Source organism: Arachis stenosperma, chromosome 5 (genome assembly GCF_014773155.1).
Source record: "Arachis stenosperma cultivar V10309 chromosome 5, arast.V10309.gnm1.PFL2, whole genome shotgun sequence".
In the NCBI taxonomy this organism is placed as follows: Eukaryota; Viridiplantae; Streptophyta; class Magnoliopsida; order Fabales; family Fabaceae; genus Arachis; species Arachis stenosperma.
Window position 1 is genome coordinate 101671272 of NC_080381.1, and position 22500 is coordinate 101693771.

Below are 22500 nucleotides of genomic sequence, written 5' to 3' on the forward strand. Positions count from 1 at the left end.
CGATGCACCAAACCCAGCCTCCGTTGCAACGCTCCCAGCCAACGATGCATCGCGCCCAGCATGCGTTGCAACGCGCCCAGCGTCCGTTGCAAGCCGCCCTGCCTCCGTTGCAACGGCCGCGGCCAACGTTGCACCGCGCCCTGCCTCCGGTGCAACGGCTGCGGCCAACGTTGCACCGCGCCCTGCCTCTGTTGCAACGACCCCAGCCAACGTTGCAACGCGCCCTGCCTCTGTTGCAACGGACCCCAGCATCCGTTGCACCGCGCCAGCATCCGTTGCAACGGCCCCCAGCCAACATTGCAACGCGACCTGCCTCCGTTGCAACGGCCACGGCCAACGTTGCAACGCGCCCTGCCTCCGTTGCAACGGACCCCAGCATCCGTTGCACCGCGCCAGCATCCGTTGCAACGGCCCCCAGCCAACGTTGCAACGCGACCTGCCTCCGTTGCAACGGCCGCGGCCAATGTTGCAACGCGCCCTGCCTCCGTTGCAACGGACCCCAGCATCCGTTGCACCGCGTCCAGCATCCGTTGCAACGGCCCCCAGCCAACGCTGCAACGCGCCCTGCCTCCGGTGCAACGGCCACGGCCAACGTTGCATGGCGCCCTGCCTCCGTTGCAACGACCCCAGCCAACGTTGCACCGCGCCCAGCATCCATTGCAACGGCCCCCAGCCAACGTTGCACCGCGCCCTGCCTCCGCTGCAACGGCCACGGCCAACGTTGCATGGCGCCCCGCCTCCGTTGCAACGACCCCAGCCAACGTTGCAACGCGCCCTGCCTCCGTTGCAACGGACCCCAGCATCCGTTGCACCGCGCCCAGCATCCGTTGCACCAGCCCCCAGCCAACGCTGCAACGCGCCCTGCGTCCGGTGCAACGGCCACGGCCAACGTTGCATGGCGCCCCGTCTCCGTTGCAACGACCCCAGCCAACGTTGCAACGCGCCCTGCCTCCGTTGCAACGGACCCCAGCATCCGTTGCACCGCGCCAGCATCCGTTGCAACGGCCCCCAGCCAACGTTGCACCGCGCCCTGCTGATACGTAAAAATTTAGATTTCACGTACAACCGGCAAGTATACCGGGTCGCATCAAGTAATAAGACTCACTAGGAGTGAGGTCGATCCCACGAGGATTGAAAGATTAAGAAACTTTAGTTAAATGGTAGATTTAGTCAAGCGAACATAGTTTTGATTTCATGAGCATTTTGATTTTTGAACATAATTGCAAGAATTTAAATGGCAAAGAATGTAAAGAACTAGAAGATAGAAATAAAATGAAAGTAAATAACTGAAACTTAAATTGCAAGAAACTTAAATAACATCAAAGATAAATGGCAAGGAATTAAAGGGTGCAGAAATTTAAAGAACATAAGAGTAAATGGCAAGAAGTAAATGAACAGAATGTAAATAACAAGAGTAGTAAATAGACAGAATGTAGAAGGGGATTGGGAAATGGGTAATCAAATAACTAGAAGCAAAAGAAATGAGAATTAATGATGGATAGGATCATTAGGGATCAGAGATGCAAGTTTTCATGAATTGATGTTAGTCAAGTCCTTCTCAATCATGGGTATAGATCCATGGCAAGTGGGTAATTGAATCCCAATCTCTTGGTGATTCAATTTCTCTCAACATAAGCAATTGCCACTCTCGTGATCTAATTGTTCATGAGAAGAGATGAGGCTCAATTCTAATCCAGCCACACAATTCCCAAAACCTCAAAGAAGGTAAGGTCAAGCTGCCAAGTTGTTGCCAAAAACGCACCTTCACTCCCAAGTTGGCAACGTGCTCGTGCCTAGCCTCCCAAGGCAGGGGCTTGGAGCTGGCGTTGTTGCAAAACACGCCCCCTTTCTAGCACGTTGGCAACGTGCTCGTGCCCCCCTCCAGGGCTCATCTCTAGCCTTCTTGAATTTCACTTCATGTTCTTGTTTTTAGGGCCTAAAGATGACTCTGGTTTGGCTTCAATTTTGTGCTCCACCATAGACTATCATATATGGTTGGAAAGCTCTGAATGTTAGCTTTCCAACGCAACTGGAAGCACTCAATTTGGATCTCTGTAGCTCAAGATATCTTCCATTGAAGGGGACATGGTCAGGCTGTCTTGTTGGAGTTGTTGTGGATAACGCCCTTATATTCCAAGTTAGCAACGTGCATCACAATTTTCCTGGTGTTGTTGATGAACACTCCTTCTCTTCAGCACGTTGGCAACGTGCTCGAGCCTTTCTCAAGGCTCCATGTTTGCTTCCTGGCGTTGGCAACGTGCATGGCAAGGCTTATGGGCGTTGGCAACTTGATTGGTGCGACTTATGGGCGTTGGCAACTTGGTTGGCACCAAGACTTGGTGCCTAGCCAAGCAACCATTCCTGGCGTTGTTGCCAAACACGCCAATGCTTCCTAGCTCAACAACGTGCTCGAGCTCCCCTTTGGTGCCAAAATTGCTTGCTACGTTGCCAAGGAACACGCCTTCATAACTTGGAGTTGGCAACGTGCATCTCATTTTCCTGGGCCAAGTTTTCTTGTGTGGCGTTGCCTAGGGACACGCCTATGGTTCCTGGCGTTGGCAACGCCCTCGAGCTCCTCTTTAAGGCTCCATTTGTTGCTTGGCGTTGCCTTGAATAACGCCTATGGTTCCTGGCGTTGGCAACGCCAGCTTCTTTTCCTCCAGGGCCAAGCTTGCTTGTGTGTGGCGTTGCCAATGAACACGCCTATGCATTCCAAGTTAGTAACGTGCTCGTGCCTTCCACGGTTGCCAAGCTTGCTTCACAAATTGGCGTTGGCAATGCCCTTCTAGAGTTGGCAACGCCCAGATTTGCTTCTCCAGGGCTGCCTGGCGTTGCCTTCAACAACGCACCACATTCCTCAAGTTGGCAACGCCAACTTTGCTTCCAAGGCATCCTGGCGTTGCCTCCAACAACGCACCACATTTCTCAAGTTGGCAACGCCAACTTTGCTTCTTGGTTGCCTGGCGTTATCCATAAAAACGCACCCTATTCCCAAGTTGGCAACGCCAACTTCTTCTTCTTGCCCAGCTTGCATCATTCTTGCTTCCATGCTTCCTTGTTTCATCACCTATCATCAACAAAGGAAATAGCTTCAAAGTCTTACCAATCCATACAATAAATTTCATGAGATTCATTCATACTCATTCATGTATGTATTCTTTAGATCATTTGCATGAATTTGGCTAGAATCAACATGTTCCTTGGTGTTCTCATGCATGGAGACAAAACTCATAAAAGGACTTGTTTATTTAGAGAAAATGAGTACAATTAAGCTAAAACTAACTAAACTAACTAACTAATAAAGCAAATATGCACTTGCATCACAACACCAAACTTAAAGTATTGCTTGTCCTCAAGCAAAATATAAAGAACTTTGTCACAAGAATTTAAGATGTAAGACTTGAATGTTCTTCCAGAGAGTAATTTTTCATTGAACATGTTATCCTCATTTGTGTGGTCATTAACTTATTGTAATTGAACACAACTATTCAACTTTTTCAAGTAAAATGCTTGCTTCAATACTAAATTGGTTAACTTCACTAGACTTCTTCTATACCTTAGCACATGACCCTTGAACCATTCTTTCTTTGATGCTTCTCTTCTTTTTTATATTCCCCTTTTTTTCATTTTAAATGAGCTCGAAATCTTGTCTTAAGGTGAATCATAGCTCCAAGTTCAACCATAATTGCCATAAACAAAAATTAAACTAAGTGTAAAGGAAGAAGAAGAAGAATGATGAAATGCTTAAAGCTTGAAAAATGAAGAAGAAAAGTTCCAATAGAGAAACCCAAAATGAGCTTTCCGGGTATTCTCCCGGAAGTACTAGCAAAAGCTAAGTAAAAGTGCTAAAAAGTATGAAAAAGTTCTAAGTGTCTAAAAGTGTAAAAAAAGTCCTCTACAAGTACATCAATCTCTTCTATTTATACTACTCCCAAAACTTCTTCAGAGATCTTCAATTTGGGTTAGCAATGTGGGCTTTCTCATTGTTGCATTCTTGGTTCAATTGAAGAAGTTGTTGGCCTTTGTGATGAATAGGGGAAGCAGAGCAAGTTGGCAACCATTCTGGCCCATTGAGGGGCGTTATTGGCAATAACTCCAAGCCTAATGCACGTTGGCAACGTGCATGACATTTTCCTGGAAGTGAAGTATGAGACTTGGGCGTTGCTAGCCCAAGTTGTTGCTAACAACTTGCTTCTCCTCTTCTTGGCTCTACTTTCATGCTAAATGTAGCCCAGAATTTGAGTGTCAACCTTCTGCCTCAATATGGACTATTATACATCATTGGAAAGCTCTTGATGTCTATTTTTCAATGCCACTGGAATCACCTCATTTGGACTTTCCTAGCTCAAGTTATGCTTCCTCAAAGAAGGTAAGGTCAAGCTGCCAAGTTGTTGCCAAAAACGCACCTTCACTCCCAAGTTGGCAACGTGCTCGTGCCTAGCCTCCCAAGGCAGGGGCTTGGGGCTGGCGTTGTTGCAAAACACGCCCCCTTTCTAGCACGTTGGCAACGTGCTCGTGCCCCCCTCCAGGGCTCATCTCTAGCCTTCTTGAATTTCACTTCATGTTCTTGTTTTTAGGGCCTAAAGATGACTCTGGTTTGGCTTCAATTTTGTGCTCCACCATAGACTATCATATATGGTTGGAAAGCTCTGAATGTTAGCTTTCCAACGCAACTGGAAGCACTCAATTTGGATCTCTGTAGCTCAAGATATCTTCCATTGAAGGGGACATGGTCAGGCTGTCTTGTTGGAGTTGTTGTGGATAACGCCCTTATATTCCAAGTTAGCAACGTGCATCACAATTTTCCTGGCGTTGTTGATGAACACTCCTTCTCTTCAGCACGTTGGCAACGTGCTCGAGCCTTTCTCAAGGCTCCATGTTTGCTTCCTGGCGTTGGCAACGTGCATGGCAAGGCTTATGGGCGTTGGCAACTTGATTGGTGCCCTTCCTGGCGTTGGCAACGTGCATGGCAAGGCTTATGGGCGTTAGCAACGTGCATGGCATGGCTTATGGGCGTTGGCAACTTGATTGGTGCGACTTATGGGCGTTGGCAACTTGGTTGGCACCAAGACTTGGTGCCTAGCCAAGCAACCATTCCTGGCGTTGTTGCCAAACACGCCAATGCTTCCTAGCTCAAGAACGTGCTCGAGCTCCCCTTTGGTGCCAAAATTGCTTGCTACGTTGCCAAGGAACACGCCTTCATAACTTGGAGTTGGCAACGTGCATCTCATTTTCCTGGGCCAAGTTTTCTTGTGTGGCGTTGCCTAGGGACACGCCTATGGTTCCTGGCGTTGGCAACGCCCTCGAGCTCCTCTTCAAGGCTCCATTTGTTGCTTGGCGTTGCCTTGAATAACGCCTATGGTTCCTGGCGTTGGCAACGCCAGCTTCTTTTCCTCCAGGGCCAAGCTTGCTTGTGTGTGGCGTTGCCAATGAACACGCCTATGCATTCCAAGTTAGTAACGTGCTCGTGCCTTCCAAGGTTGCCAAGCTTGCTTCACAAATTGGCGTTGGCAACGCCCTTCTAGAGTTGGCAACGCCCAGATTTGCTTCTCCAGGGCTGCCTGGCGTTGCCTTCAACAACGCACCACATTCCTCAAGTTGGCAACGCCAACTTTGCTTCCAAGGCATCCTGGCGTTGCCTCCAACAACGCACCACATTTCTCAAGTTGGCAACGCCAACTTTGCTTCTTGGTTGCCTGGCGTTATCCATAAAAACGCACCCTATTCCCAAGTTGGCAACGCCAACTTCTTCTTGCCCAGCTTGCATCATTCTTGCTTCCATGCTTCCTTGTTTCATCACCTATCATCAACAAAGGAAATAGCTTCAAAGTCTTACCAATCCATACAATAAATTTCATGAGATTCATTCATACTCATTCATGTATGTATTCTTTAGATCATTTGCATGAATTTGGCTAGAATCAACATGTTCCTTGGTGTTCTCATGCATGGAGACAAAACTCATAAAAGGACTTGTTTATTTAGAGAAAATGAGTACAATTAAGCTAAAACTAACTAAACTAACTAACTAATAAAGCAAATATGCACTTGCATCACAACACCAAACTTAAAGTATTGCTTGTCCTCAAGCAAAATATAAAGAACTTTGTCACAAGAATTTAAGATGTAAGACTTGAATGTTCTTCCAGAGAGTAATTTTTCATTGAACATGTTATCCTCATTTGTGTGGTCATTAACTTATTGTAATTGAACACAACTATTCAACTTTTTCAAGTAAAATGCTTGCTTCAATACTAAATTGGTTAACTTCACTAGACTTCTTCTATACCTTAGCACATGACCCTTGAACCATTCTTTCTTTGATGCTTCTCTTCTTTTTTATATTCCCCTTTTTTTCATTTTAAATGAGCTCGAAATCTTGTCTTAAGGTGAATCATAGCTCCAAGTTCAACCATAATTGCCATAAACAAAAATTAAACTAAGTGTAAAGGAAGAAGAAGAAGAATGATGAAATGCTTAAAGCTTGAAAAATGAAGAAGAAAAGTTCCAATAGAGAAACCCAAAATGAGCTTTCCGGGTATTCTCCCGGAAGTACTAGCAAAAGCTAAGTAAAAGTGCTAAAAAGTATGAAAAAGTTCTAAGTGTCTAAAAGTGTAAAAAAAGTCCTCTACAAGTACATCAATCTCTTCTATTTATACTACTCCCAAAACTTCTTCAGAGATCTTCAATTTGGGTTAGCAATGTGGGCTTTCTCATTTGGGTTAGCAATGTGGGCTTTCTCATTGTTGCATTCTTGGTTCAATTGAAGAAGTTGTTGGCCTTTGTGATGAATAGGGGAAGCAGAGCAAGTTGGCAACCATTCTGGCCCATTGAGGGGCGTTATTGGCAATAACTCCAAGCCTAATGCACGTTGGCAACGTGCATGACATTTTCCTGGAAGTGAAGTATGAGACTTGGGCGTTGCTAGCCCAAGTTGTTGCTAACAACTTGCTTCTCCTCTTCTTGGCTCTACTTTCATGCTAAATGTAGCCCAGAATTTGAGTGTCAACCTTCTGCCTCAATATGGACTATTATACATCATTGGAAAGCTCTTGATGTCTATTTTTCAATGCCACTGGAATCACCTCATTTGGACTTTCCTAGCTCAAGTTATGCTTCCTCAAAGAAGGTAAGGTCAAGCTGCCAAGTTGTTGCCAAAAACGCACCTTCACTCCCAAGTTGGCAACGTGCTCGTGCCTAGCCTCCCAAGGCAGGGGCTTGGGGCTGGCGTTGTTGCAAAACACGCCCCCTTTCTAGCACGTTGGCAACGTGCTCGTGCCCCCCTCCAGGGCTCATCTCTAGCCTTCTTGAATTTCACTTCATGTTCTTGTTTTTAGGGCCTAAAGATGACTCTGGTTTGGCTTCAATTTTGTGCTCCACCATAGACTATCATATATGGTTGGAAAGCTCTGAATGTTAGCTTTCCAACGCAACTGGAAGCACTCAATTTGGATCTCTGTAGCTCAAGATATCTTCCATTGAAGGGGACATGGTCAGGCTGTCTTGTTGGAGTTGTTGTGGATAACGCCCTTATATTCCAAGTTAGCAACGTGCATCACAATTTTCCTGGCGTTGTTGATGAACACTCCTTCTCTTCAGCACGTTGGCAACGTGCTCGAGCCTTTCTCAAGGCTCCATGTTTGCTTCCTGGCGTTGGCAACGTGCATGGCAAGGCTTATGGGCGTTGGCAATTTGATTGGTGCCCTTCCTGGCGTTGGCAACGTGCATGGCAAGGCTTATGGGCGTTAGCAACGTGCATGGCATGGCTTATGGGTGTTGGCAACTTGATTGGTGCGACTTATGGGCGTTGGCAACTTGGTTGGCACCAAGACTTGGTGCCTAGCCAAGCAACCATTCCTGGCGTTGTTGCCAAACACGCCAATGCTTCCTAGCTCAACAACGTGCTCGAGCTCCCCTTTGGTGCCAAAATTGCTTGCTACGTTGCCAAGGAACACGCCTTCATAACTTGGAGTTGGCAACGTGCATCTCATTTTCCTGGGCCAAGTTTTCTTGTGTGGCGTTGCCTAGGGACACGCCTATGGTTCCTGGCGTTGGCAACGCCCTCGAGCTCCTCTTCAAGGCTCCATTTGTTGCTTGGCGTTCCCTTGAATAACGCCTATGGTTCCTGGCGTTGGCAACGCCAGCTTCTTTTCCTCCAGGGCCAAGCTTGCTTGTGTGTGGCGTTGCCAATGAACACGCCTATGCATTCCAAGTTAGTAACGTGCTCGTGCCTTCCAAGGTTGCCAAGCTTGCTTCACAAATTGGCGTTGGCAATGCCCTTCTAGAGTTGGCAACGCCCAGATTTGCTTCTCCAAGGCTGCCTGGCGTTGCCTTCAACAACGCACCACATTCCTCAAGTTGGCAATGCCAACTTTGCTTCCAAGGCATCCTGGCGTTGCCTCCAACAACGCACCACATTTCTCAAGTTGGCAACGCCAACTTTGCTTCTTTAGATCATTTGCATAAATTTCATGAGATTCATTCATACTCATTCATGTATGTATTCTTTAGATCATTTGCATGAATTTGGCTAGAATCAACATGTTCCTTGGTGTTCTCATGCATGGAGACAAAACTCATAAAAGGACTTGTTTATTTAGAGAAAATGAGTACAATTAAGCTAAAACTAACTAAACTAACTAACTAATAAAGCAAATATGCACTTGCATCACAACACCTAACTTAAAGTATTGCTTGTCCTCAAGCAAAATATAAAGAACTTTGTCACAAGAATTTAAGATGTAAGACTTGAATGTTCTTCCAGAGAGTAATTTTTCATTGAACATGTTATCCTCATTTGTGTGGTCATTAATTTATTGTAATTGAACACAACTATTCAACTTTTTCAAGTAAAATGCTTGCTTCAATACTAAATTGGTTAACTTCACTAGACTTCTTCTATACCTTAGCACATGACCCTTGAACCATTCTTTCTTTGATGCTTCTCTTCTTTTTTATATTCCCCTTTTTTTCATTTTAAATGAGCTCGAAATCTTGTCTTAAGGCGGCTCTTTAGCATAAGCTTTCAATCAACAATCCCAAACCAGTTGGTTCAAGTTGTTAAGTGTTGAGACACTCTTAAAGATTTACTAACTCAAGCCTCTCTCCTTAACACATTCAGTCACAGGCATATAACATTGAAATCTTGTTTGGATAGTGGTGTCCAGCACCTCTTTGGGTTGCTAAATGTTCTGTTATAGAGCTACTCTTGATTGTGGGTTTTCAATCGATAATCCCGAGTTAGTTAACTCAAGTTACCGGGTGATGAAGCACCCCTCGGATTTACTAGCCCAAGTATGTCTCTTAACATCAATCACCACAGACACATATCCAAATTTTGTCATTGATGCCTAGCCTTTCATTCTTTGTACTCTATTTTCTTTATTGTCAAGGTTATTTGTGCTTTTACTGATAAAGTCTTTGTGATCCTTAACCGAACTAGCCTTGTATAAGCAAGCATTCTTTTGAATTTCTTGAACATTGATTCTTTCACAATAAATGCATGTATGTTAGCACTTTTCTCATGGGACAACATGATTCTTTTTAAGCTAGAATTCTCTCTGTTCTTGCTCAAACTACATCTTTTATTCCAATGACAAGTAAAAGTATTAAAGACAAGCAACCATTCCAAATCTGTGAGTGGTGATGCATGGAATGGGCAATCATAAAAGACAATGCTTCAAAAAGAAAATGCATCCTAGAAGGTATATCATATTTCAGACATACATCTTCTTTATTTAATAAAACATAAAGAAACATAAAGAAAAACAAAGGAACTTCACCACCTTTAGTCTTCATGTCCCTTTTCCTTTGCTTGATTCTCCTTGCTTTCCTTTGCCCTTTGGATCTTATTTCTTTTTACTTCTTAACTCTCCTTGTTGCTTTGTTGTTGAATCCCCCTTTGGATCTTCTCTTGGCCATACTCTTGAGCTTATCATTGTCTCCTTTAGCCTCTGTTGATTAAATCTCACCCTTGCAAGTTCCTGCTCTTCAAATATCTTGCGAGCTTCATTAAAGGTTTTGATTTGTGGGTTGAGTAATGGGGGTGTGGAACAGAGGTAACTGAGCTTTTCTTGAGTGCATATATCATAGTCAAGTCTGTCCTTATGCCTGGCTTCCCTGAACATTCTACTTTCATTGAAATCTTTGTGAAATGCATCATGTCTAGCATCCAACCTATGGAGAAGTTCCCTTTGCTGAGCTTGCTCTTTCCTTAGTTGAGCTTGTTCTTGTATCACTTTCTCCATGGCTTTTTCATGTTCCATAGTTGAATTGTTGATGGCTTCCTGCATCTTGGCATATTGTTCTTGTTGTAGTTCCATCATGTGTGCTTGGTATTCATTTTGTTGGTTCATCCATTGAACTTGAACCCCTCTTTGTTGGTCCATCAATTGCCAAAGGTCCCTTTGTTGTTGAGCTTGTTCCTCTTGGCTTCTTTGAATTTGTGAATATTGCCCAGAAATCCCTTCCAAGGCGGCTTGGAGTTGGTTCATGTTCAAGGTATGAGGTTCTTCCATTTCTTGAGGCTCCTCCTCTTGTCTTGCTTCTTTCCTTTTCTTCCTTCTTGCTAAAGGTTGCCTTTCCAATTGGGTTGTGGTGATGAATTCCAACCTTTCTCGAGTAAGAGGTTTTCCAACAGAGACCAAATCAGTTTCTCCAAATTCTTCCAGAGGCACTCCAGCTTCTTCACATAGGCGCAGAATGGTACTAGGATATCCTAGCCAGCTGTCCTGTTTGACTTTTTGAGCTATGTCAATGATGTTCTTGGCTATAATGTCTCCAACATTGATTTCTCCTCCTTTCATTATACAATGGATCATTATTGCTCTATTCACCGTTACCTCAGAATTATTTGAAGTGGACATCAATGATCTCCTCACTATGTCATGCCATCCTTTTGCTTGAGGTATGAGATCACCTCTCCGAAGTTTGAGTGGTTGTCCATGTGAATCCAGCACCCAATCCGTGCCTACTCTGCATAAGTCACTTACCACATCCATGTATCTTGGGTTATTTTCAACCCTTTCTTCATAGCTAGCTCGTTTGAACTGTTTTGCCTTGACCTTTAGCACCCTGTTGATGGTGTCCGGGCTAAAATCAACAGTCACACCTCTTACATAACTCATGTATGGTTCTTCATCATCATATTCTCTTATCACATTAGTGTAGAACTCATGGATGAGAAGCATGCTCACTTCTTGAGGTTGGTCACAGAGAAGCTCCCATCCCCTTTTTCTGATTATTTTTTGTATTTCAGGGTATTCATCTTTTCTTAGCTTGAATGGTAACTCTGGAACAACATCTTTGCTTGACATCCAGCTGAAGATACGCTCGTTGTGTTTGGATTTGAATCTTCTTTGATCAAATTCATCTTCTCTCCTATCCCTTGATGATGAGGCCATTGAGATTCACTTGCAAGGTTGAATCTCCCCAACACCAAACTTAGATGAATGCTTGTCCTCAAGCACAAGGAAAATGGTTGTGAATGGGGGGATATATGACACAACATGACTTGGGCAAGCTAGAAAATGATGGTGAAGGGGGTGGAGTGTTTCGGTTATGTGAAGATATGTGATGCTTCAAGAGTTTTATTGGGTAAAGATGAGGTTCAAGGCTAGAATTTGTGAAACATGGAATAGGTTGGAGGTTGAGTATGAGTTCGGGTACTTAAATGAGGTTATGGGGGTAGAGGAATGAGTGATGAAGAATGAGGTTTGATGAATATGGTTGAAGTATTTAAAGTGAAAGTTGGTGGGGAGGCATGGTTCTAGTGACATTTAAGGCTCGGTCATGGCATGGGGAGCATGCTTCCTTGTGCCTAATGCATGTTGAGTTGTTTTTCCCCATGCACAAAGTTCAAAACTCATGTGACTTCCCTTCCTTGTGTATCCGTGACCTCACTCACCAAGATTCCCCATCATTTCTTTCTTTCTTTCATTATATGCTTCCAAGATTCCCCATCACTTCTTTCTTTCTTTCCTGCAACAAAATTCCAAAAGTTTGAGATTCTTAAAGTGACATTAATAGCTAACAACTTATGATGATATTCCTATGCAAAATTGACTAAACTAAAATTAAAATTTATGAATCTATTTTTTCTAGCATTAGTAATGTAAGTAAAGACACCAAACTTAGTTTGTGACTAAGTGTTCTATGGAATTAATTCCAAGGATAGCCACATCAAGCTTAGTATTTTGCCTACATTATATGCTACATTATATGCTATTTCACGTTTTTTTTTTTTTTAACTAAAATAAATGACTACACTTCCATAGTCTAGTATTTTCGTGTATGTATGGACACCAAACTTAGTTTGTGGCTAAGTGTTGTAGAACACACTTTTGCCATTACTTCAAGATTGGCCACACCAAACTTAGTGCCATGCATACACCATGTACTAGTCTACTTAATCATTATTGGTTACTAAAATATGAAAATAAAAGACTCCCTGTGCATGGGTTGCCTCCCATGAAGCGCTTTGTTTATTGTCTTTAGCTCGACACTGCAGTTTCTTTGCTCATGTTAAGAGTTGCACACTCTCTTCCTTGCTCCAAGGGCCACCAAAATAGTGCTTCACCCTATGTCCATTAGCTGTGAAGGTTTGTTTTGAGGCTTCATCAAGTAATTCGACATAGCCATGAGGTGATACTTTGGTGATGGTGTATGGACCAGTCCATCTAGATCTCAGCTTCCCAGGAAAGATCTTCAATCTTGAATTGAATAACAACACCCTTTGGCCTGGTTCGAATGTTCTTTGAGAGATCCTCTTATCATGCCATCTCTTTGCTCTCTCTTTGTATATTTTGGCATTTTCATATGCCTCCAATCTGAACTCCTCAAGTTCATTGAGTTGTAGCAACCTTTTCTCTCCTGCTGCTTGAGCATCTAAATTCAGAAGTTTGGTGGCCCAAAAGGCCTTATGTTCAAGCTCCACAGGGAGGTGGCATGCCTTTCCATACACCAGCTGAAATGGAGATTTTCCTATGGGTGTCTTGAAGGCTGTCCTATATGCCCAAAGTGCATCATCCAGCTTCCTAACCCAATCCTTTCTTGTTGTTCCCACAGTTTTCTCCAAGATCCTTTTTAGCTCTCTGTTGGCAAGTTCAGCTTGCCCATTGGTTTGTGGGTGATATGGTGTGGCAACTTTGTGGGTAACACCATATTTGTGGAGTAGAGAGTTTAGTTGTTTGTTGCAGAAGTGGCTTCCCCCATCACTTATGAGTCCTTTGGGCACTCCAAATCTAGTGAAGATGTTCTTCTTGAGGAATTGCAAGACCACGTTGGTATCACATGTGGTGGTGGCTATGGCTTCTACCCATTTGGAGACATACTCTACTGCTACCAAAATGTATTTGAATGTGTAAGATGGAGGGAAGGGTCCCATGAAATCTATTCCCCACAGATCAAAGAGTTCCACTTCCAAAATGAACTTTTGAGGCATCTCATTTTTCTTTGATAAACCCCCTGCTCTTTGACATTCATTGCATTGGCTCACAAACTCCCTAGCATCCTTGAAGATTGAAGGCCAGTAGAAACCACTTTGAAGGACCTTTGCAGCTGTTCTTTCAGCTCCAAAATGACCACCATAACTAGAGTTGTGACAATGCCAAAGTATGTCCTTCATCTCACCTTCTGACACACATCTTCTTATCATTCCATCTGGGCATCTTTTAAACAAGAATGGCTCATCCCAGAAGAAGAACTTAGCCTCATGCAGCAGCTTCTTGACTTGTTGTTTTGTGTACTCTTGTGGAATGATTCTTCCCGCCTTGTAGTTGGCCATGTCTGCAAACCAAGGGACATGTTGAATTTGCAAGAGGTGCTCATCTGGAAATTCTTCATTTATTGATGGGAGGTTGTCTTGGCATGCATCTTGTGGTACCCTTGATAAGTGATCAGCAACTTGATTTTCATTGCCCTTTCTATCTTTTATCTCAATGTCAAACTCTTGTAGGAGTAGCACCCATCTGATTAGCCTTGGTTTGGCATCCTGTTTTGACATAAGATACTTAAGAGCAGCATGGTCAGTATACACTAAGACTTTAGATCCAATCAAATATTGTCTAAACTTATCAAAAGCATATACCACAGCTAGTAGCTCTTTCTCTGTTGTGGTGTAGTTCTTTTGAGTTTCATTCAATACCTTACTTGCATAGTAGATAACATGAAGTTTCTTTTCCTTCCTCTGCCCCAACACAGCACCAATTGCAAAGTTACTAGCATCACACATGAGTTCAAAAGGTAGTCCCCAACTTGGGGGTGTGATGATTGGTGCTGTGGTGAGCTTAGCCTTTAAAGTTTCAAAAGCATGTTTGCATTCATCATCAAAGATAAAGGGATTGTCTACCACCAACAAATTGCTTAGTGGCTTTGCTATTTTGGAAAAATCTTTGATGAATCTCCTATAGAACCCAGCATGTCCTAAGAAACTTCTAACGGCTTTCACACTAGTTGGCAAAGGGAGTTTTTCTATAATTTCTACTTTTGCCTTGTCAACTTCTATACCCTTTCTTGAAATTTTATGACCAAGAACAATGCCTTCGGGTACCATGAAATGGCATTTCTCCCAATTCAAAACTAAATTGGTTTCTTGGCACCTTTTCAAGACTAGGGTAAGATGATGCAAGCAAGTATTGAAGGAATCACCAAAAATAGAGAAATCATCCATAAAGACTTCAATAAATTTTTCTACCATGTCTGAGAAGATTGATAGCATGCATCTTTGAAAGGTAGCTGGAGCATTACACAGTCCAAATGGCATTCTCCGGTATGCAAAGACTCCATAGGGACAAGTAAAGGAAGTCTTCTCTTGATCTATGGGGTCAACCACAATCTGGTTATACCCAGAGTATCCATCAAGAAAACAGTAATAGGCATGGCCAGCCAACCTCTCAAGCATCTGGTCAATGAAGGGTAGAGGGAAGTGATCTTTTCTTGTGGCATCATTCAACCTCCTATAGTCTATGCACATCCTCCACCCTGTCACTGTTCGTGTTGGAATAAGCTCATTCTTCTCATTAACAATGACAGTCATCCCTCCTTTCTTAGGCACTACTTGCACTGGACTGACCCATGGGCTGTCAGATATAGGGTAGATGATCCCAGCTTTACACAACTTCAAGACTTCCTTTTGAACAACCTCCTTCATTGTGGGATTCAATCTTCTTTGAGGTTGTACCACTGGTTTGGAATTCTCCTCCAAGAGTATCTTGTGCATGCATATGGCAGGGCTTATGCCTTTCAAGTCATCAATGGTCCACCCCAACGCCTCTTTGTGAGCTTTCAAAACCACAAGGAGCTTTTCTTCTTCCTCTGCACTCAATGTGGAATTGATGATCACTGGGAAGCTGTCCTTCTCACCAAGGAATGCATATTTAAGATGAGGGGGTAGTGGTTTCAACTCTTGTTGTGGTCCCTCTTCTTTCGTAGCTTCACTTGGTTCTTCTGATGCTTTCAATTTGTTCTCTTCTTGTCCCTTGATGTTATGAACTTCCTCTTGTTTCATTTGATGGTTTGTGTCAAGCACTTCTTCAACCAACGAATCCACTACATCAATCCTCATGCAACTTTCTTTCTCAACAGGGTGTTACATTGCTTTGAAGACATTTATGGTCATTTGCTCATCATGCACTCTGAAAATCATCTCTCCCTTTTCCACATCAATGATTGTTCTAGCTGTAGCCAAAAAGGGTCTACCAAGAATGACTGAATTATTTCCCTCTTCATCCATGTCTAGGACCACAAAATCAGCTGGAAATATGAAGTTTCCCACCTTCACCAAGAGGTTCTCAACTACTCCATTTGGTATTTTGATGGATCTGTCAGCAAGTTGGAGTGACATCCTTGTGGGTTTAAGCTCTTCAATCATCATTTTCTTCATCATGGTAAGGGGCATTAGATTAATGCTTGCTCCCAGATCACAAAGTGACTTGTCAACAGCCATGCTCCCAATCGTGCAGGGTATGAGGAAGCTGCCAGGATCTTTGAGTTTTGGAGGTAGCCCTTTTTGAATAATGGCACTACACTCTTGATTGAGAACCACCGTTTCTTTTTCTTGCCAACTTCTCTTCTTGGTGATCAATTCCTTAAGAAACTTTGCATATAATGGCATCTGTTCCAGAGCTTCTGCCAATGGGATGTTGATTTCAAGTTTCTTGAAGATTTCTAAGAACCTTGGGAATTGTTGGTCCTTTGCTCCTTTATGTACCCTAGTTGGGTATGGAAGCTTGGGTACATAGGCTTTTACTCCTTCATTCTTGTTTTCTTGTTGTGGATTCACACTCTCCTTGCTAGCATGGTTGCTCCCTTGAGTGGGAGGTTTGCCTTGTGGCTTGACAACCTCTTTGCCTTTGTTAGATGTTGAACCCTTTTCCTCATCCTGCCTTTCCACTTGTATCTCCTCTTTGGGTTTTGTTGCTTCTTTATTCGAACTTTCACCAACTACCTTGCCACTCCTTAACTGCAGAGCCTTACATTCTTCTCTTGGGTTGGGTATTGTGTCACTTGGGAGAACATTGGTTGGTCGCTCGGCTTGTTTGGCTAATTGTCCCACTTGTCTCTCAATATTCTTCATGATGACCTCATGTTCCTTATGTCCCTTAGCTAAGGCTTGAGTGGTTTGAGCAAGTGCTTGCAAGGTTGCTTCCAGACTTGAGATTCTGGCCTCATGGTGGTCAATTGGGGGTATGATGGGGGTTGATTGTTGTTGGAAGTTGTTGGGTGGATTAGTGTGGTAATTTTGTGTGTTGGATGTTGGTGCAGGGAAGTTGTTTTGGTGAGTTTGTGAGTTATTATGAGGGTGTTGATATGTGTTTTGTGTTTTTCTATATTGGTTAGTGTTGTTGGCATGGTGATTTTGGTTATTTGTGCTGCGGGATTGATTATGGTTGTTGTTCTTTTGCCAATGGTTTTCACCCCACTTTAGATTGGGATGATTTCTCCAAGATGAGTTGTATGTATCACCATAAAATTCATCCTGAGAATTTGAAGTATTCTGCATGTATTGAACTTGTTCTTGTGATTGTTCAGCAGTGGTCCCTTCACCTTGGCCCCATTCAAGTGATGATTGATTTGTTGTGTTCACTGCTGCAAGTTGCAAACCATCCATTCTCTTTGTTATCATCTCCATTTGTTGTTGGATTTGTTGGTGCATTAACTTATTTTGTGCCAAGATAGTGTCAACACCTTCAAGCTCCATTACACCTTTCTTTGGGGTCGGATTATGCTGCCTCTCTGATGAGTAATAATATTAATTGTTTGCCACAATCTCAATGAGGTCTTGAGCCTCTTCGGCAGTTTTCATCATGTTGAGTGATCCTCCTGATGAGTAGTCTAGTCCCTTCCTTGCTTCTAAGTTTAAACCTTCATAGAAGTTTTGGAGCTTGACCCAGTCACTAAACATGTCAGGTGGACATCTTCTCATGAGTGCCTTATACCTTTCCCAGGCTTCATACAATGACTCCCCCTCCATTTGCCTGAAAGTTTGAACCTCTGTCTTCAACTTAATGATTCTTTGAGGTGGGTAGAACTTTGCTAGAAATCTGCCCATCAGGTCATTCCAATCATTGAGGCTTTCCTTGGGGAATGATTCTAGCCATTGAGTGGCCTTGTCCCTCAAAGAGAATGGAAATAGTAGCAGTTTGTAGACATCTGGATGCACTCCATTTGTCTTCACTGTATTGCATATCCTCAGAAAAACAGATAGATGTTGATTTGGATCTTCAAGAGGTCCCCCTCCATAAGAGCAGTTGTTCTGTACCAAAGTGATGAGCTGAGGTTTCAACTCAAAGTTATTGGCCTGAACTGGAGGAGTGGCAATACTACTCCCACAATGTCTTGGATCAGGGATGGTATAACAGGATAGCACCCTTCTAGGTGGTCCATCATTGTTGTTGACCCCTCCAGGAGGATTGTGCATCTCATCCTCCATGACTTGATCTTCTCCCTCTGACTCCTCTTCACCAACTATTCCCTTTCCTCTTTCTGCTCTCCTTATCCTTCGGAGGGTTCTCTCGTCCTCAATATTACGTCTACTAGCTCCTGACATACACAAACAAAACCAAAATCGCAAGTGAGACACTCTAGAACTAGAGTGGAATTGGGGTTAGTGAAACAAAGTATCAAACAGTTAGTGGGCTTAACAAAAACACTAAAAAAAAATGCTTAATCTAAACCACCGTTCACTTAATCATTGTCAATCTTTCCAATCCCCGGCAACGGCGCCAAAAACTTGATACGTAAAAATTTAGATTTCACGTACAACCGGCAAGTATACCGGGTCGCATCAAGTAATAAGACTCACTAGGAGTGAGGTCGATCCCACGTGGATTGGAAGATTAAGCAACTTTAGTTAAATGGTAGATTTAGTCAAGCGAACATAGTTTTGATTTCATGAGCATTTTGATTTTTGAACATAATTGCAAGAATTTAAATGGCAAAGAATGTAAAGAACTAGAAGATAGAAATAAAATGAAAGTAAATAACTGAAACTTAAATTGCAAGAAACTTAAATGACATCAAAGATAAATGGCAAGGAATTAAAGGGTGCAGAAATTTAAAGAACATAAGAGTAAATGGCAAGAAGTAAATGAACAGAATGTAAATAACAAGAGTAGTAAATAGACAGAATGTAGAAGGGGATTGGGAAATGGGTAATCAAATAACTAGAAGCAAAAGAAATGAGAATTAATGATGGATAGGATCATTAGGGATCAGAGATGCAAGTTTTCATGAATTGATGTTAGTCAAGTCCTTCTCAATCATGGGTATAGATCCATGGCAAGTGGGTAATTGAATCCCAATCTCTTGGTGATTCAATTTCTCTCAACATAAGCAATTGCCACTCTCGTGATCTAATTGTTCATGAGAAGAGATGAGGCTCAATTCTAATCCAGCCACACAATTCCCAAAATCTCAACCATGGAGAGTTACATCTCACATACTAACCAAGGTATATTGATTAAAGGAATCATGAAAGGATGAACTCTAAACTGAATTATGTGGCTCACTCCTCAAATTCACCACATAATTCTCATAGATTAACCCCTCTCTCGATGGTGGTTGAATCTTTGAAGAACAAGAGTTTCCTCTTTGGATTTACCACTCGAATTGAGGAGGAAAAGAGGAGTTCATCAATGCATTATAACAAGCAGAGCTCTTCCCCCTAAAGAAGGTGGGGTTTAGTGAATCATAGCTCCAAGTTCAACCATAATTGCCATAAACAAAAATTAAACTAAGTGTAAAGGAAGAAGAAGAAGAATGATGAAATGCTTAAAGCTTGAAAAATGAAGAAGAAAAGTTCCAATAGAGAAACCCAAAATGAGCTTTCCGGGTATTCTCCCGGAAGTACTAGCAAAAGCTAAGTAAAAGTGCTAAAAAGTATGAAAAAGTTCTAAGTGTCTAAAAGTGTAAAAAAAGTCCTCTACAAGTACATCAATCTCTTCTATTTATACTACTCCCAAAACTTCTTCAGAGATCTTCAATTTGGGTTAGCAATGTGGGCTTTCTCATTGTTGCATTCTTGGTTCAATTGAAGAAGTTGTTGGCCTTTGTGATGAATAGGGGAAGCAGAGCAAGTTGGCAACCATTCTAGCCCATTGAGGGGCGTTATTGGCAATAACTCCAAGCCTAATGCACGTTGGCAACGTGCATGACATTTTCCTGGAAGTGAAGTATGAGACTTGGGCGTTGCTAGCCCAAGTTGTTGCTAACAACTTGCTTCTCCTCTTCTTGGCTCTACTTTCATGCTAAATGTAGCCCAGAATTTGAGTGTCAACCTTCTGCCTCAATATGGACTATTATACATCATTGGAAAGCTCTTGATGTCTATTTTTCAATGCCACTGGAATCACCTCATTTGGACTTTCCTAGCTCAAGTTATGCTTCCTCAAAGAAGGTAAGGTCAAGCTGCCAAGTTGTTGCCAAAAACGCACCTTCACTCCCAAGTTGGCAACGTGCTCGTGCCTAGCCTCCCAAGGCAGGGGCTTGGGGCTGGCGTTGTTGCAAAACACGCCCCCTTTCTAGCACGTTGGCAACGTGCTCGTGCCCCCCTCCAGGGCTCATCTCTAGCCTTCTTGAATTTCACTTCATGTTCTTGTTTTTAGGGCCTAAAGATGACTCTGGTTTGGCTTCAATTTTGTGCTCCACCATAGACTATCATATATGGTTGGAAAGCTCTGAATGTTAGCTTTCCAACGCAACTGGAAGCACTCAATTTGGATCTCTGTAGCTCAAGATATCGTCCATTGAAGGGGACATGGTCAGGCTGTCTTGTTGGAGTTGTTGTGGATAACGCCCTTATATTCCAAGTTAGCAACGTGCATCACAATTTTCCTGGCGTTGTTGATGAACACTCCTTCTCTTCAGCACGTTGGCAACGTGCTCGAGCCTTTCTCAAGGCTCCATGTTTGCTTCCTGGCGTTGGCAACGTGCATGGCAAGGCTTATGGGCGTTGGCAACTTGATTGGTGCCCTTCCTGGCGTTGGCAACGTGCATGGCAAGGCTTATGGGCGTTAGCAACGTGCATGGCATGGCTTATGGGCGTTGGCAACTTGATTGGTGCGACTTATGGGCGTTGGCAACTTGGTTGGCACCAAGACTTGGTGCCTAGCCAAGCAACCATTCCTGGCGTTGTTGCCAAACACGCCAATGCTTCCTAGCTCAACAACGTGCTCGAGCTCCCCTTTGGTGCCAAAATTGCTTGCTACGTTGCCAAGGAACACGCCTTCATAACTTGGAGTTGGCAACGTGCATCTCATTTTCCTGGGCCAAGTTTTCTTGTGTGGCGTTGCCTAGGGACACGCCTATGGTTCCTGGCGTTGGCAACGCCCTCGAGCTCCTCTTCAAGGCTCCATTTGTTGCTTGGCGTTGCCTTGAATAACGCCTATGGTTCCTGGCGTTGGCAACGCCAGCTTCTTTTCCTCCAGGGCCAAGCTTGCTTGTGTGTGGCGTTGCCAATGAACACGCCTATGCATTCCAAGTTAGTAACGTGCTCGTGCCTTCCAAGGTTGCCAAGCTTGCTTCACAAATTGGCGTTGGCAACGCCCTTCTAGAGTTGGCAACGCCCAGATTTGCTTCTCCAGGTCTGCCTGGCGTTGCCTTCAACAACGCACCACATTCCTCAAGTTGGCAACGCCAACTTTGCTTCCAAGGCATCCTGGCGTTGCCTCCAACAACGCACCACATTTCTCAAGTTGGCAACGCCAACTTTGCTTCTTGGTTGCCTGGCGTTATCCATAAAAACGCACCCTATTCCCAAGTTGGCAACGCCAACTTCTTCTTCTTGCCCAGCTTGCATCATTCTTGCTTCCATGCTTCCTTGTTTCATCACCTATCATCAACAAAGGAAATAGCTTCAAAGTCTTACCAATCCATACAATAAATTTCATGAGATTCATTCATACTCATTCATGTATGTATTCTTTAGATCATTTGCATGAATTTGGCTAGAATCAACATGTTCCTTGGTGTTCTCATGCATGGAGACAAAACTCATAAAAAGACTTGTTTATTTAGAGAAAATGAGTACAATTAAGCTAAAACTAACTAAACTAACTAACTAATAAAGCAAATATGCACTTGCATCACCTGCCTCCGCTGCAACGGCCACGGCCAACGTTGCATGGCGCCCCGCCTCCGTTGCAACGAACCCAGCCAACGTTGCAACGCGCCCTACCTCCGTTGCAACGGACCCCAGCATCCGTTGCACCGCGCCCAGCATCCGTTGCACCGGCCCCCAGCCAACGCTGCAACGCGCCCTGCCTCCGGTGCAACGGCCACGGCCAACGTTGCATGGCGCCCCGCCTCCGTTGCAACGACCCCAGCCAACGTTGCAACGCGCCCTGCCTCCGTTGCAACGGACCCCAGCATCCGTTGCACCGCGCCAGCATCCGTTGCAACGGCCCCCAGCCAACGTTGCAACGCGACCTGCCTCCGTTGCAACGGCCACAGCCAACGTTGCAACGCGCCCTGCCTCCGTTGCAACGGAACCCAGCATCCGTTGCACCGCGCCCAGCATCCGTTGCAACGGCCCCCAGCCAACGCTGCAATGCGCCCTGCCTCCGTTGCAACGGACCCCAGCATCCGTTGCACCGCGCCCAGCATCCGTTGCAACGGCCCCCAGCCAACGCTGCAACGCGCCCTGCCTCCGGTGCCCCCATGGCGCCCTGCCGCCCTGCCTCCGTTGCAACGCCCCCAGCCAACGTTGCAACGCGCCCTGCCTCCGTTGCAACGGACCCCAGCATCCGTTGCAACCCCCTCGGCCAAGGTTGCAACGCGCCCGGCCAAGGTTGCAACGCCCCCGGCCAACGTTGCAACGCCCCCGGCCAACATTGCAACGCGCCCGGCATCCGTTGCAACGCGCCCCGCCTCCGTTGCAACGGACCCCAGCATCCGTTGCACCGCCCCCAGCCAACGCTGCAACGCGCCCGGCATCTGTTGCACCGCCCCCCAGCCAACGCTGCAACGCGACCTGCCTCCGTTGCAACGCCGCCCAGCCAACGC